Consider the following 13,416-nt stretch of genomic DNA (forward strand, 5'->3'; position numbering starts at 1 on the left):
TCTCCCCTTATTATTCCAGTTCTTGGCCATATTATTGCTTTTTGAATCCTCTTCCCTTAATGTATACTTCGAAATCTGTCTTGGATTGCAACAAATTTATCTTATGTTATTCTGAACCAATGAAAAAATCCCACGTTTTCTCCCAGCAAGAGCAGTGCATGGTATTAACTGAGGCATTTCTCACACCTAATATTCTACTGCCTTCCTCGTGTACATTTTTGGATAATGTCCAGATAAAGTCATATGTTATTTTTTCTTGTCATGTGAATGTGATGATAATTCCTAGGAGAAATCTTTAATGAGGGGATAAATCTGCAACAGTGCTTAAGTTACAGCTCAGCGCTACAAATTCTTGTTCATAGAAGGGGATTTCATGTATGGAGTCTGATTAACTGTAAGACATTGATGATGCTCATGTTTGCAGTAGTTTGCAGGGCGGTTCCCTGCAAGCTATTTATACCATATGTCCGTATGCCACTTTATTCTTTACTTCTCCACCCTCTTCCCAAATACACCCACATTTACTATATTAATTTTACATTGTTTTGGAAAAGTGGGCAAGAATACCACTACGTAAATCGTTGTGTATGTTTTCACTGTAGTAATATCCAGAAGATTTAACTGGAGTTGGAATTTCACTGTGCTGCAAATCTCTGAACTACAGGGAAAATGTACGTGTATCCTCCGAAGAACTTAAGAGCCTGAGGCTTCCAGCCTAGGAATTTTTTTTGCAGATGTTTGTCTTTAAATGCTGAAAGGGTTACAAAATCGTGATAGTTGGGCTTTCAAAGGCCTTTCAGTCTCCTAAATGCCTGTGAATGTGGATCTGCACCTATCAGTCTGTCTGTAGCACAATAACTTTGCTACAAGACCATATCTGATCAGTTAAACAAAATCCAAGGAATGTCCACAGCATTGATGTCTGCAGCTAGTGGAAGACTAAAGAGGGGACAGCAAGCCTCTCCAACCTGTGCAGCAGAGACACAGCTTCACCTGCTATCACTGCAGCCATGTGAAGCTCTCCAGGGCCCAGGCTGCCTGCTCATCCCCAGACTGGTGCAGAGGGAGGATGTGCTGGATTCCAGGGACTTTTCCTGGCTGCATAGGAGCAGTACCCTACTGTCCAAAATGACAGTGTTTGCTCATCTCTGGCCAGCCTTTCTCTGGCCAGCCTCCTAAAAGATATTTGGAACATGTTTTCTGTCCAGTTTATAGGGTGACACCATAGTGCTCCTTAGAGCTTATGGATGGAGGAGGCATGAAGATACAACCTTTTACTAAACACAGGCTGTTCTTCCCATTTGCTGTTTTTATCTTGTTCTTCTATCAAACTTTTAGGAAGGCTGAGACATTCACTGAAGTTCACAGTCTTGACAAACCAACACTGGATGACATGCTTTGAAGTGTCAAGCCAGATATCCTTAGTTTCACACATACACTCCTAATGTAAACCCAGCTGCAATGCCAAATCCTTACTTTCATTCAGGGCAGGAAAAAAAAAATAAAAAAAAATGCAAAGAGAGAGCAAGGCTAGATGGAGCCTATGGAGATCAAACCCTTGCCAGAATGAAACACTGCCTTGGGTTGCAGTTGTTGCTGGAGTGACTCTCTGTAATCATCTTCATTTCTGATTCCTTTCCTTTTACCCAGCTATGTTTTTCTGCTGTTTTCTTCCCTCATTACTGCCAATCATCCTTCCTTCTCACTATCTCTCTGCTCTTCCTGTTTCAGATTTGACAACACACTGATTTCTCAAAAGATAGATCCTGTGACATAGCCAAAGATTGTCTCTGAATTTCCACATACACATGTTAAAGGCTGGCTGAGCACAGAACATTAAATAGCTTTACCTGTGAATGGTAAAGTTTCAACATTAAATGACTGCATTAAAGAGCTGTTTAAAAGATGCGCTCTCTAAAGCCTCTAGTGACTACTTATGGAGCTTGTGCTTCCTAATCCAAGTTAGATGATGTATGTATGCCTAAAATACTCATTTCCTTCTGGTTATAAAGATATGCTGTTTCCATTTTCCACATTTTCCACGCTGCCTTTAGGAATTATTGGAAGTTTCTTTCTAGGAGAAGGTAAGCAAGCAAAATCAAAGAACTGCAATGGATTGCACTCATCAGTCACACCAGTGATTCTCAAAGAGCTTAGCAACCTTTAAAGTTTTGTTTTGCTGGCATCTTTTCCAGTGCAATTGTCTGCAGCATCCTGCTTGCAGAAAAGATGATTTCAAATGCACTTACGATTGCTATTAAAAATGCAGGGCTATTATCCAAATGACCTTGCCTTATGCTTTATGTTAATCCAAAAAACACAGAAGAGAGTAAATGCTATGCAAATAAGGTGTTTTCGACATCTGATACAGATAAAAGAGGACATAACTGAGAGCAAGTAAAGAAAAAACTATGAAGCAATGTGTAAGCCTGCTGGTATATCCTAAAGTTCAGACTTCCTTCAGGCATTTGTCATGTGTTAGTCTGAAAATTATGTTCTACTACAAGCACTAGAAAAAATGAGTTCTTTCGATTTTTTTTAGTGCTTGCTGTTTTCAGTATTAAGTCATATTCTGAGAATTTTTTCCCCTATGCAACCTCATTTTGACTGGTTTCCAGATACAAGAGTGGCTGTACTTTTCAAAGTGGCTTTTCAGAGCTCTTCTCATTTGTGCGTATCATAGTTAGCTACGTGTGGGTTGGTATGAACTTTGTTATTTGGAGGCAATAAAGTAGTCTGTGAACTGGTCTTAGTGTTTCTAAAACATTTAATGTATTTCCTTCTTTACAATGGGAATGTTCTCAGATCCTTAAGACAAAGAAACAAAGACAGCAGTTTAGAAGCTGTAATTGGGAGATAAACGGTTCACAAGCACATCTCTCAAAACTCTTCTTAGGGGGGTGAAATTCACACCACATGACTTTCATCATGCTAGATTCCCACCTACATTCCTGAATGGGGACACCAAAAGCAAGCGTGTCATTCTAAAATGGTTCTCAGAAAAAATAAATTCACATATACTGATGTTCAACTGATGAAACAAAACGTAACTGTAGATATTCCTGTATATTGTCAGGTTTTTTTTATTATTATTTTTTTATTATTATTTTTTGGTATCAGTCAGTTTCTGGCTTCTGGGTGCTACCTCACAGAAATTCTACAGAAAGAATATCTATAAATATGGAAGTACATAAATACCATAATCTGAAGCAAAGTGAGTCTTTTTGGAAAGAAAATAGTATTTTCTGGAAACATGAATAAGAGTCACATACATTTATGATACATTTTTGCTACCAGAGGGAGAATTCCTGTATATTTTTTAAACAGAGTTATAAATATCAAATCCAAAACAAGAAATGACAGCAACAAATACAAAATATATAAAAAAAAAGATCTCAAACATAAGGTAAACTAGTCCTTGTTCTCGGAAATAATCTTTCACAGTGGAGACAAAGTTAATAATATTTCAGAGTTGAGACAAGGTGCAGTAGTGTGGAACAGGAAAGACTTGGCTTCTGGCCACAGACTACTTTGGGCCAGGTCATTTGGCCTGAGTATCCACCCATAAAATCAGAGATTTAATGCCCTCCAGTATTATGATAATGAGCCCATCTGATTAGATGAAAAAGCAGAAACAAAGGCATAAAGATATTAGCAGACTGTGTTCCTCTCTAAGGAAATAAGTGGCCAATTCATGTCATGATATTTGTTAATAAGCTCAAGCCTATGGAAGGTGGAGCCTTACATTTCAGAGAGTTCATTCATCATCTTCATTTTTTAACATTTTTTTTCAAGGAAAGGCAATTTCTTCCTGGAGAGTTCTGTGTAAACTGGCGGTTTTTATGAAAAGCACGTTAATATTAATATTGTAAAAAGACTTCTGAATTCATTTTAGCAGAGAATAGAATCTGCATTCAAATAATGAAGTAATAGGTATCGAATTGTTTTTGAATATATATGACTGATATATGACTCTGATACTTTATGATAATCTTTGTGCAATGAAGAATTGCAATGGGCAGGTTAGTGCACTAAGGCCTTTGTCAAGTAAAGAATTGTCCAAGATTCCTGGTAAACACTTAAATTAGCACAGTTAAGAGAAAATTCATAAATTCACAGTCCAAGTGTTCTTTGATTATAATTGAAACAAGCAGAATTCCTTCCTTCCTTCCTTCCTTCCTTCCTTCCTTCCTTCCTTCCTTCCTTCCTTCCTTCCTTCCTTCCTTCCTTCCTTCCTTCCTTCCTTCCTTCCTTCCTTCCTCTCTTCCTCTCTTCCTCTCTTCCTCTCTTCCTTCCTCTCTTCCTTCCTTCCTTACTCTCTTCCTTCCCTCCCTCTCTTCCTTTCCTCCCTCCCTTCCTTTCTTCCCTCCCTTCCTCCCTCGCTGTTGATGTTGCCACTTTCTTAATCCAAGATACAATTTGGAGGAAACAATTGGCATCAGTTCCTCTCCTTGGAACCCCTTCCTTGTCCTCTCTTACACACTAACCCCAACAAAAATGAAAATGGATTCTCCCAACTTCCCGACTTTGTGGTAGTAAAAAGGTGTTGAAGACATTTCTTGCACATGTTGGTTCATTTTCACTGTTAAAATGGCTCGATATGGTGAAGATCCTCCTCTGCTCCTGTCTCCTCCTTCATCTAAGCAATAATGGGGAGACAGAGCTGTGAAGTCACAACCCGTATTGTGAAAAAGATCTCATCCATCAAACTGTCACCTCAGTTTTCTGTCCAGGGTCACCGAGGAACAAAGTCAGCTTGTGTCAGGTTGAAATAGCATTGGTAAGTGTTACTGTGTGTGAAGCTGGTGGTTTGAAGTCTATTTATTTTGTTTGAAAGGCTCAAACAGCATGCTGCTGAGCAGAAGAACAAGCAGGAGGAAGTCTCCTTATAAATTATTAGTGGAAGGCTTACAGCCATCATTTAAGATGTGAAATTATGCCATCTGCTTTTCTAGGTCTTTGATTTACTTTGTGGCAGCTGTCTATTTCTGAGTTTCAGCATATCACAGAGAGGTAAAACTTGCATTAAAAACTTATACAACAACAGCATTTCTTTAACAATGATTTTAAGCTTTCTTGAAAATCTGAGAATATGTAGGGGATGCTATCTCAATATCTATGGCATGCTTTCAAGACAAATTATACGGAAAAATGCTGTCCCTTTTTACATAAACTGGGAATGTAGATAGAAATCTTCTTTCATCATGAAAAATGCAATAGTTTGTTCTGATTTTATCTATCAAAAGCATTTCTGGGAGGCACTGATGTTTTTTATATTGCTTTTAATTTGGTGATTCCTCACGTTATTCATGTCTTATCTGTCAGGGTCTTTGCTCTTTTACTTTCCTATTATTGATTATCTGGGGGATAATTTGTGTTGCTATTTAAGGTTTTCTTTTGTGTTCTTTGTTAATATAAATATAAATATATATTTCTTAAATATTTCTTATATTCCTTAGGCCCAGCATCAGCTTTAGGATAAACTGATAATTGAAAAAAAGGAGAAAAATAAATAAATAAATAGATAAAATTAAAAAAAAAAAAAGGCAAAGGCAAGGCTAACTGCTTCGCTGCCCGAGATGCACAGGGGGGACCCCTGCGAGCACCCGTGGCCGTGCTGGTCCTGCGCTGAGCGGGCGGTGCGGGTGCGGGTGCGGGTGCGGATGATCGATCGTCCCAGGGGTGCCGGGCGGCGGCTGAGCGGCAGCGGGACCTCTTCATCCCCCTGCCCCCCCGGGAGAGCCGCTTCTGCTGGAGTCGTTCGGTGTGTGCTGCTTTTTCCTGTGCGAGGATTAGGGAGCGGGAGAATGGCTTTGTGAGGAGGCGCGGAGAGAGGGAGCTGAAGAGAGGCTGCTGAGAGGGGCCGGCAGACTTTAGCCTTTCATAGTTCTTTCAGTCAATTCATTCTGGGAGACCAATTGCATGCGCTTCGGCAGCTGGGGGTTTTGTTTCCCTTTCAGCTATATACTGTAGGAGAAGCTGGTAAGGTTATTTTTTTTTTTTTTGTCCTCCCCTTGTTCTACTGTTCCACGATGCTATTGTAATTGCTTTATTGAAGAGACTGTTGCGTGAGGAAGGGAAGTTGGTTAATGATGCTGAGGGTCCCCTGCATTGTCTCTGCTTTGTGCAGCTGCATAGTTTGTGGAGAGGCACTGTTTACAGTAGAGGGGCTGGTTTCCGTTGAACAACTTTGCTGTTATTTTTCCAAAGTTGTTTCAGACTTTCCTTCAGTGGAGCTAGGAAAATAAACAAATAAACGGGCTCAGCTGTTTGGAAATGGGTAAATTTATAGAGGCTACAATTTGTTGAAAAAGCTGTTCTGCCTAAATTCCAGTTTCAGATGCTCTGTCTTTGATGTTATCAGATTTGTCACTCTTCTGGATCAATTCCAAAACAGGGATTTTATGTGAGAACCTTCTCTCACAAATCTTTTCTTCGCATTTTCAGCAGGGACAAGATAGGTCACTTGAACTGATAGCCAAAGAAAACAAAGCACAAATGTATGTGTGGAAAGTGGAAGTATTTGGGGAAAGGAAAAGTCCTAAGGAAACTCTGGAATTAAAAATAAATTAAGGAGCATAAAATCTTGGCATTAATTTTTGGCAGAATGCTCCTGATTGCTGTAAGATGAAGCATGTGGTACGGTTGAGATTGTAAAACCTCCTTCAGAAGATTCAAGATGCACAGGTGCATATCCTGTCTAACTGCACCCTTCCATAGAAGGAGTTATCAGATTTATCCTCTGGGAGAAAAAAAAAAAAGAAAGAAAAAAAAAAGGAGAAAACAGAAGATACTGGCTATCCTATCCCTTTCCCCCTCCTTGTTATTTTTAGAATAGTGACTTGTATTTGTCTGAGTCTTTTTTTTCCTTTCATATTATCGTGGGAAACTTTGGCTTGAATTGGTTAGACATACATGAGCGCAGCTTGGGGCATACCAAGTCTATTCCACAGGCAGGCTATGAAAATCCTTCTTGTGACTCAGATGAATTGTAAAGACCATAATTACCAACAAAAGTTTCTTTTGTGGCCATTCAAAAATCACGAACAAGGTAAGGGGGGATGATTGACAACAGTTACACTACTGATTGACAGAGAACGAAAAACTTGGTCTTTGACTTAGTATGTTAGTTTTTCAGGAAGTGTTGACCTTTTTCACTATTATTCTGTTCTTTCTGGTGGACTATTCCCAACTCCCCTATTGAAGCTAGAATGTCTATCTAAAATGTGTCTTTGTAGTTACTGCCTATAGTCTGTACATCTCTTTACAATTATATGCTTATTTGTTGATGCTGAAACAAAATTGATAGATGTATTATAATCAGACCTCCATGAAAGAATGTCTTTTATATGCTTCACATGCTTAACTATTGATTTCAGCTACAGATTTCTCTGTTATGAAGTAATGAAGTGCCACATCCAAATCCTGCAAATTTACACTCACAGTTCTAGCTCTTAATAATGGAAGGCCCAAGGAGATCAATGTGGTTACTCATGTGAGTAAAGATTTGGAGACTCATTTCCCATTCATGAATGAAATGGTTTAGGAAGTGTGCAGTTACTATGGTTCTCTTTTGGCTTAAAAACAAATATCTCTGTTAAAACAACCACTAATGAGATTTGTTAGAAGGGTCCCAAGGACAGGCAAATTCACTAGTTTAATATAGGGATGTGGTAGAGTCTTGACAGCAGTATTTCAAGAAGAATGATAAAAATGTTCCCTCTCTTTAGCTTATTAACCGTTTTAGAAATATGGGAGACCTAATTCATCTCTCTGTGCTGCACCAGATATGGCCATGACCCTTGAAATAACAGCACAACTATGAGTTACTCCTCCCTTTGAGAATAAAAGTTAATTTAGTCTGTCCTTTATCGCATACTCCTCCCAGCTCTTAGTAATAACTGTCAGTTCTGGCAAATGACACCAAACTGATATTTCAGGTTATGCTTCTCCTGGCTTTCTGTAGACAAAGGTACTGTATCTCTAGCATGCAGTGTTTATTATTTTCACATCCTTGGTTTCACAGCAAGCAAACAAGGCAGGATGCATTCCCTGGCCCTTGATATACCAGTCTAGGCTCCTTGGTTATCTACCGGAGAAATTACTTTAGTTCAGTGTTTCTAAACAGTTCACTAGCATCCGTTATAGAAACAAAGGAATGCATTTTTTTCTACTTCTTTCCTAGTTTTCATTAATTATAAATTTCCATTTATTTAATTTTAAGAGCATCTGACATAAAGGAACTCACATTCAGTATTATATCTATACACGTGGATGATAATGGAACTGCACTAAAATAGTTCAGCAAGACAGTCTTAAAATTAACTGCCTGAAACAGTAATGTTGCTATCCTAGCATTTTTTTTTTATAATGCAGAACTACATATGCTTTTATAAGGCAGTTATTGTTGCAAAAAGGGCCTTTAATTGCAAACAAAAGATCACCACCAACCTCACATTTGTGCTTAATGAAGTAAATTTGGTTATAAATATCCTTTAATGAATTAAAGCAGAACAAACTTAATTCCAAAGGTGGAAACACATCTAAATAAACTTAACATCCATTTACTCAGAAAATTAGAGCAAACTAAACTTATTCCAGCAGACATTAACTACTTGCTATTTGTCATAACTAGAAGGTTTAGACAGATGGAAACTATAATATTGCTTCTTGAAATATACAACATTCTACAAAAGAAATTGTAAGCTGCCATACAGGTGCTGTGCTGCAATTTGGTGAGTTTTCCTAAGCTTTTACACATTTCTTAGTCTAGATGTCACATAAAGACCACATAGCACTGCCTCCAACTTGTCTATGTTTTTATACTATATACATACATATGTATGCACGTGTAAACATTAGTGGCATTTTTTTAAAATGCAGTTGATACACTTTTCATCAGTACTCTTTTACTTGTACTCTTAACTTGCATCACTGCAACAGAAGTTGTTTGGCTAGATCTATTAAGATGCATGTTTACATTATGCATCTTCTGCATTAACTAAACACTTCCTAGGACGCAGAAGACACACGAAGCCTGCACTTAAAGCTCATGACAGCCCATCTTCCTAAAAATAACTACCTGAAGTGAATGTCATCATAAGTTGGGCTAAACAGTGTAAAAGAAAGATACTTTCGTTATTCTTAACTGGAAGAAAACACATCTGGGCTCTCATGGGAAGCTGCCGTTTTACAAACAGTAAGCAGCAGGAGGTCCAGTCTGGTGGAATAGGATAAGAATAAAAGAATACAGCTCCCACATAACTGCCTGACAAAACAAGAGATTTTGAATGTTGCTTCAAATATCAATTGCATTTTTTTAAATTGCAATGAAAGTGGTTAGATACTAATTCAGTCATGTTTTACTCATAATTATATAGAAACAGAGTATGTCCGTCATATATATTTGAATATTTATAGATTCTAATTAATTTCATGCAGTTTTCAAAACTTCCTTTTGATGAAATTCTGCCTAATTACTAATACATCTTTCTGTTATGCACATCCTCCCTCTCCTTAGAAGTGCATTGTGTCCCATAGTTTGGGATTTGTTTGTGTTTAAAACACAATATAAACAGATAGGAATTGATCTGCTGAGCAGGAGATCATCTGCAGAATCATTTGAGTTCAAGAAGTGTGGGACATTGTTACAATATATGGCTGAGGTTTGCAAAGTTTGCAAGCATACCAATACCTTCCCCAAATGTGTTTCAATGATGTATGGCCATATCTCTTTATTTTTGAAAAGCTGTAACATGTACAAGAGTATTATCATTTCTGGTTGGACACAGCGGGTATCTTTCCTTTGCTATTAGAATTCTCAGTCTTTTAGAAAAGTAGCATCCATTTCTATGATAAACTTCCAGGTTTTAAGAGATTATAAATTAAAATTCAGACCACGTAGTGTGGCAGACAGGACAGGATGCTGTCTATCAAGGTCTCATAGTTGATGCAGAATGAAATCATTGAAATGTGTGGTCTTATGTAATTAAAACTTCAACTGAAATGTTAGTATTTTGGCTGACTCTTAGGGAAAGTCCACCAGTAATTTCCTAAAGGGAAAACACTGTTAGCTTCCAGCCATACCTGAGTCTGTCCAAGCCCAATATATTATTAGCTGACATCTAAGCTGACATCCATGTAAATTTGTAAGAGCTTTTGAAGTTTTCTGGATTGCATACAGAGAGAAAAGAGATGGATAATTTTTGCTTCCATGAAGGAACTTGAGTATAATACTTCTGTGCTAAATAAAGGAAACTAAGGGTCAACCTCACAATCAAAACTCATCTACATTAGAAAAATACATGAGACCTTTTCCTTTGTCCTGTCCTGTCCTGTCCTCTCCTCTCCTCTCCTCTCCTCTCCTCTCCTCTTCTCTCTCTCTTTTCTCTCTCTCTCTCTCTATTCTTTTTTCCTGCACTGGTTCTTCTTATCCAATGCAATAAACAGATTGTAATCTGAGACTTCGGGACTCCAAAGGCTTTCAGAGCATTCTCAGATGGCAAATGAAGGAACAATGAATTCTAATTGCCTCTGCACCTCTTCCAAAGTAGTCACAGGAGATGTGTTGGTGGAGATGGGCATTATGTTAGGACTTGGATCACAGTTTTAACTTCTGTTTTCTTTTTCAATTTAATTTAACTGAGTCAGATTTAGACACGTATTGGTCGTCATTTGTGACCCATTTTCCTACAGGTTGTTAAAGAGATGAATACACCCTGTTGATACTAGCACAGTGTCCTACAAGGAGACTTCTTTTGTCTTTTCGAAATTCTGTCAATGACTTTTTTGCTTCTTGTTGTTTCAAGGCCATATATTAGACTTTGCACTAGATGTTGTTCCCATTTTTAAGATTATTTCTGTACTCCACTTCTTTTTGCATTCTATAAGAGAGAGCATGTACAATATAACTTGGGTGGGATTCATTTCCAGATAAAAACTTTAAAACTTAGGCATCTATGTGTAAATATCTACACATGATTCAGCCCAAATGACAGTAGACGCATATGGTTCAATTCAGTTGACCACATGTAGCTATCTAATGCCATCACTGGTGCATTGAGGTACCTTAGACATTCATACAGGACACAGAACATGCAGACACATTGTTCTTCTGGAGAAGTGGCTCTGCCAGCTCATCTGAAAAAAAGGTTGGGCACCTGTGCCTAGGTCCCTGAACAGGGAGGATATCTTAGCTGCCCAGTTCAATAGTTCTTTAGGTTCCACTGCCCATGTTGGCTAGATTGTCAGTGGCTGCAGTGCCATCTTAGACAGTTGTCTTGTCTATAGACAGCTACACACAATTTGAGTAACTGTTGATTTTTTTACATCATTTTATTACGTCACTGTTCTTAAAGAAAAAGAGCTGAGTTATTTATCGACCAAAATTGAAATGTTCCTTTTTCATTGTGGTAGAAAGGGAGAAGAAGGAAAGCAGGAAGGAAGGGAAAAAGTATATACATAAATACTTAAAGGTATCTACTTTAGTGCTGAAGTTAGGACACAGGGTCATTTTGTAGCCAAGAGACATAGTTAAGAGACTTTATCTGAATTATTTAAATTATGTATCAATCTCTAGTGAAGGGAGCACACAGTCTCCTTGTGCTGATTCTACTGGCCTTGGTAAGATGCTGAGTTACTAACTTCTAGAGCTAGTCTGTAAGAAATATCAGGCATGCTCATTATAGTTTAGGTCAATGGAATATGACGTAGTTGCTATGCTATGCTATTCTATGCTATGCTATAAATCTAATTTGTCATAACTTCTATCTCAGGTGATTTGAACTGACTTTTAGATATATCTACCTCTCTTCCTCAACTGCATACATCTATTTGCTCTGAGAAAATTAACCGAGGGAAGAAACACTTAACTTTTGTTGTGCACTACTTAAACAAAGCCCTTTTGCTGCGATATCTTTGAACTTCCACCTTATGTAGGCATATCTGTAGAGTTGGTCTAGTGTATTCCTGTGTATTTGGAAACAATATACATACACACCCTACCTCACAATTCTTTTGTGCGTGCCAAAAAATTGTTTCCCCAACTGAACATTCTAAATTACAAGTCCAGTTCTTGTCTTTTTGAGGCCCATAATTAGACCTCAGATGGTAGGGCAATTGCAGAAGAGGGTCTACCAATTTACATGTTAATGAAACATAGCCTGATGGACTATGATTAACATAGGCTCAGTCAACATCTTAATTAGCCAAAGCACATCATGAGGCACTGGTGCCTGTCTTCCCACCCCTGAGGATTTTTCTGAGCAAGAACATCCTCTTCAATAGCTGTTTTCCATAGCACTGTTAAACCTAAGACCTTAATTGCTCTAATGAGGGAAGTTAGTTAAAAACTGTTTAGCTTTGCATAGAACACCTGAGGTAGCATAACATCTTCATTTAGAGGACAGAGCCCTGGCCAATTTGTAACTTGGATCAGGTATGATATTAAATAACAGATTTGTGTCAAAATCACATTGAGCACAAAATATGTTTTCTAAGAATTGTGGATGGTTTTATCTGATTGATTAGTTCCACATGTCCACAGCCCCAGGAATCTCTCCACGGGAGCCCACATGGCATCGGGATAAGCACAGTTTAAGTATGCCTTTGTAGTTGAGTAACCTGCTGGGCAGGACTTCATCTCTGCTAACAATGTCTCTCCTGATATTTTGTTTAAAGGATTCGTAGTCTGCAGCTAATTTATTTTACCAGTAAAAAATCAACTTTTTCTACACAAATATGTTTTAAAATTCTTTGAATACTATCAACTATTGTTTTCAAAAGCTAGGCTTGCTGAGGATTAAATCCCAGGGAGACGAGGGGATGTTTAGAATTTTCCCCATCTGATTCCTTGTTGTACATCCTTCACTGCTGCAAAATATACACAGTGATACATAGATGGAAATGTTCAGTGTATATTTATTTTTATTTTTGAAAGGAAAATCCTGTTTTGAAATGTTTGATTTTAGTGGGAAGAAGTTCTTTTGGGGATGAAACCAGAAACTCTGCTGCTCTGGCATTATATGTTCTCACTATCACAGGAGTGCAGAATGTAAGTGCAAATAGCACATACATTGTGTGCAGTTTCTGTCCTTGCATTCATCATAGCTGGTGTTAGAGCTTTTGGTGGTGACAAGGAAAAAACAAACAAACAAACAAACAAAAAAGTCTATCATGCAGTTTGGAATTGACAGTTTAGCAGAACAGGGAACAATGGGAACAATTAATGACCTCATATATTCTATTGTCTTCAGGCATAACATTGTGATTTTCTGTTTGGTTTCTGAGGAGTGGTATGAACTGTGTTTGGTATCAGTACCTTCATGGGTGTCCAATACTACCCTAGCCAGGGGAACTGGTGTCTCAGCTTCCCATATAGGAAATCTTCCCTCATTGCAGAAATAAAGAAAGATTGCT

General features: G+C 38.1%; 1 protein-coding gene across 5 annotated transcripts in view; it reads left to right on the forward strand.

Annotated features, from left to right (window-relative positions):
- MID1 (midline 1) overlaps window positions 1-13,416 on the forward strand; it is a 251,968-nt gene that overhangs the window by 58,553 nt on the left and 179,999 nt on the right. Inside the window, exon 1 of one of the 5 annotated variants that reach the window (XM_083821995.1) lies at window positions 4,419-4,780. The exons of 2 other annotated variants lie outside the window; for them this stretch is intronic. The gene's annotated coding sequence lies outside the window, so the exon portion shown is untranslated. Of the gene's footprint in view, window positions 1-4,418; window positions 4,781-4,859; window positions 5,765-5,797; window positions 5,983-13,416 lie in introns of those variants that run through there. 2 more of the 5 variants (XM_083822001.1, XM_083821998.1) reach the window with 2 other exon arrangements.

Source organism: Anser anser (assembly GCF_964211835.1).
Source record: "Anser anser genome assembly, chromosome: 1".
Taxonomy (NCBI): Eukaryota; Metazoa; Chordata; class Aves; order Anseriformes; family Anatidae; genus Anser; species Anser anser.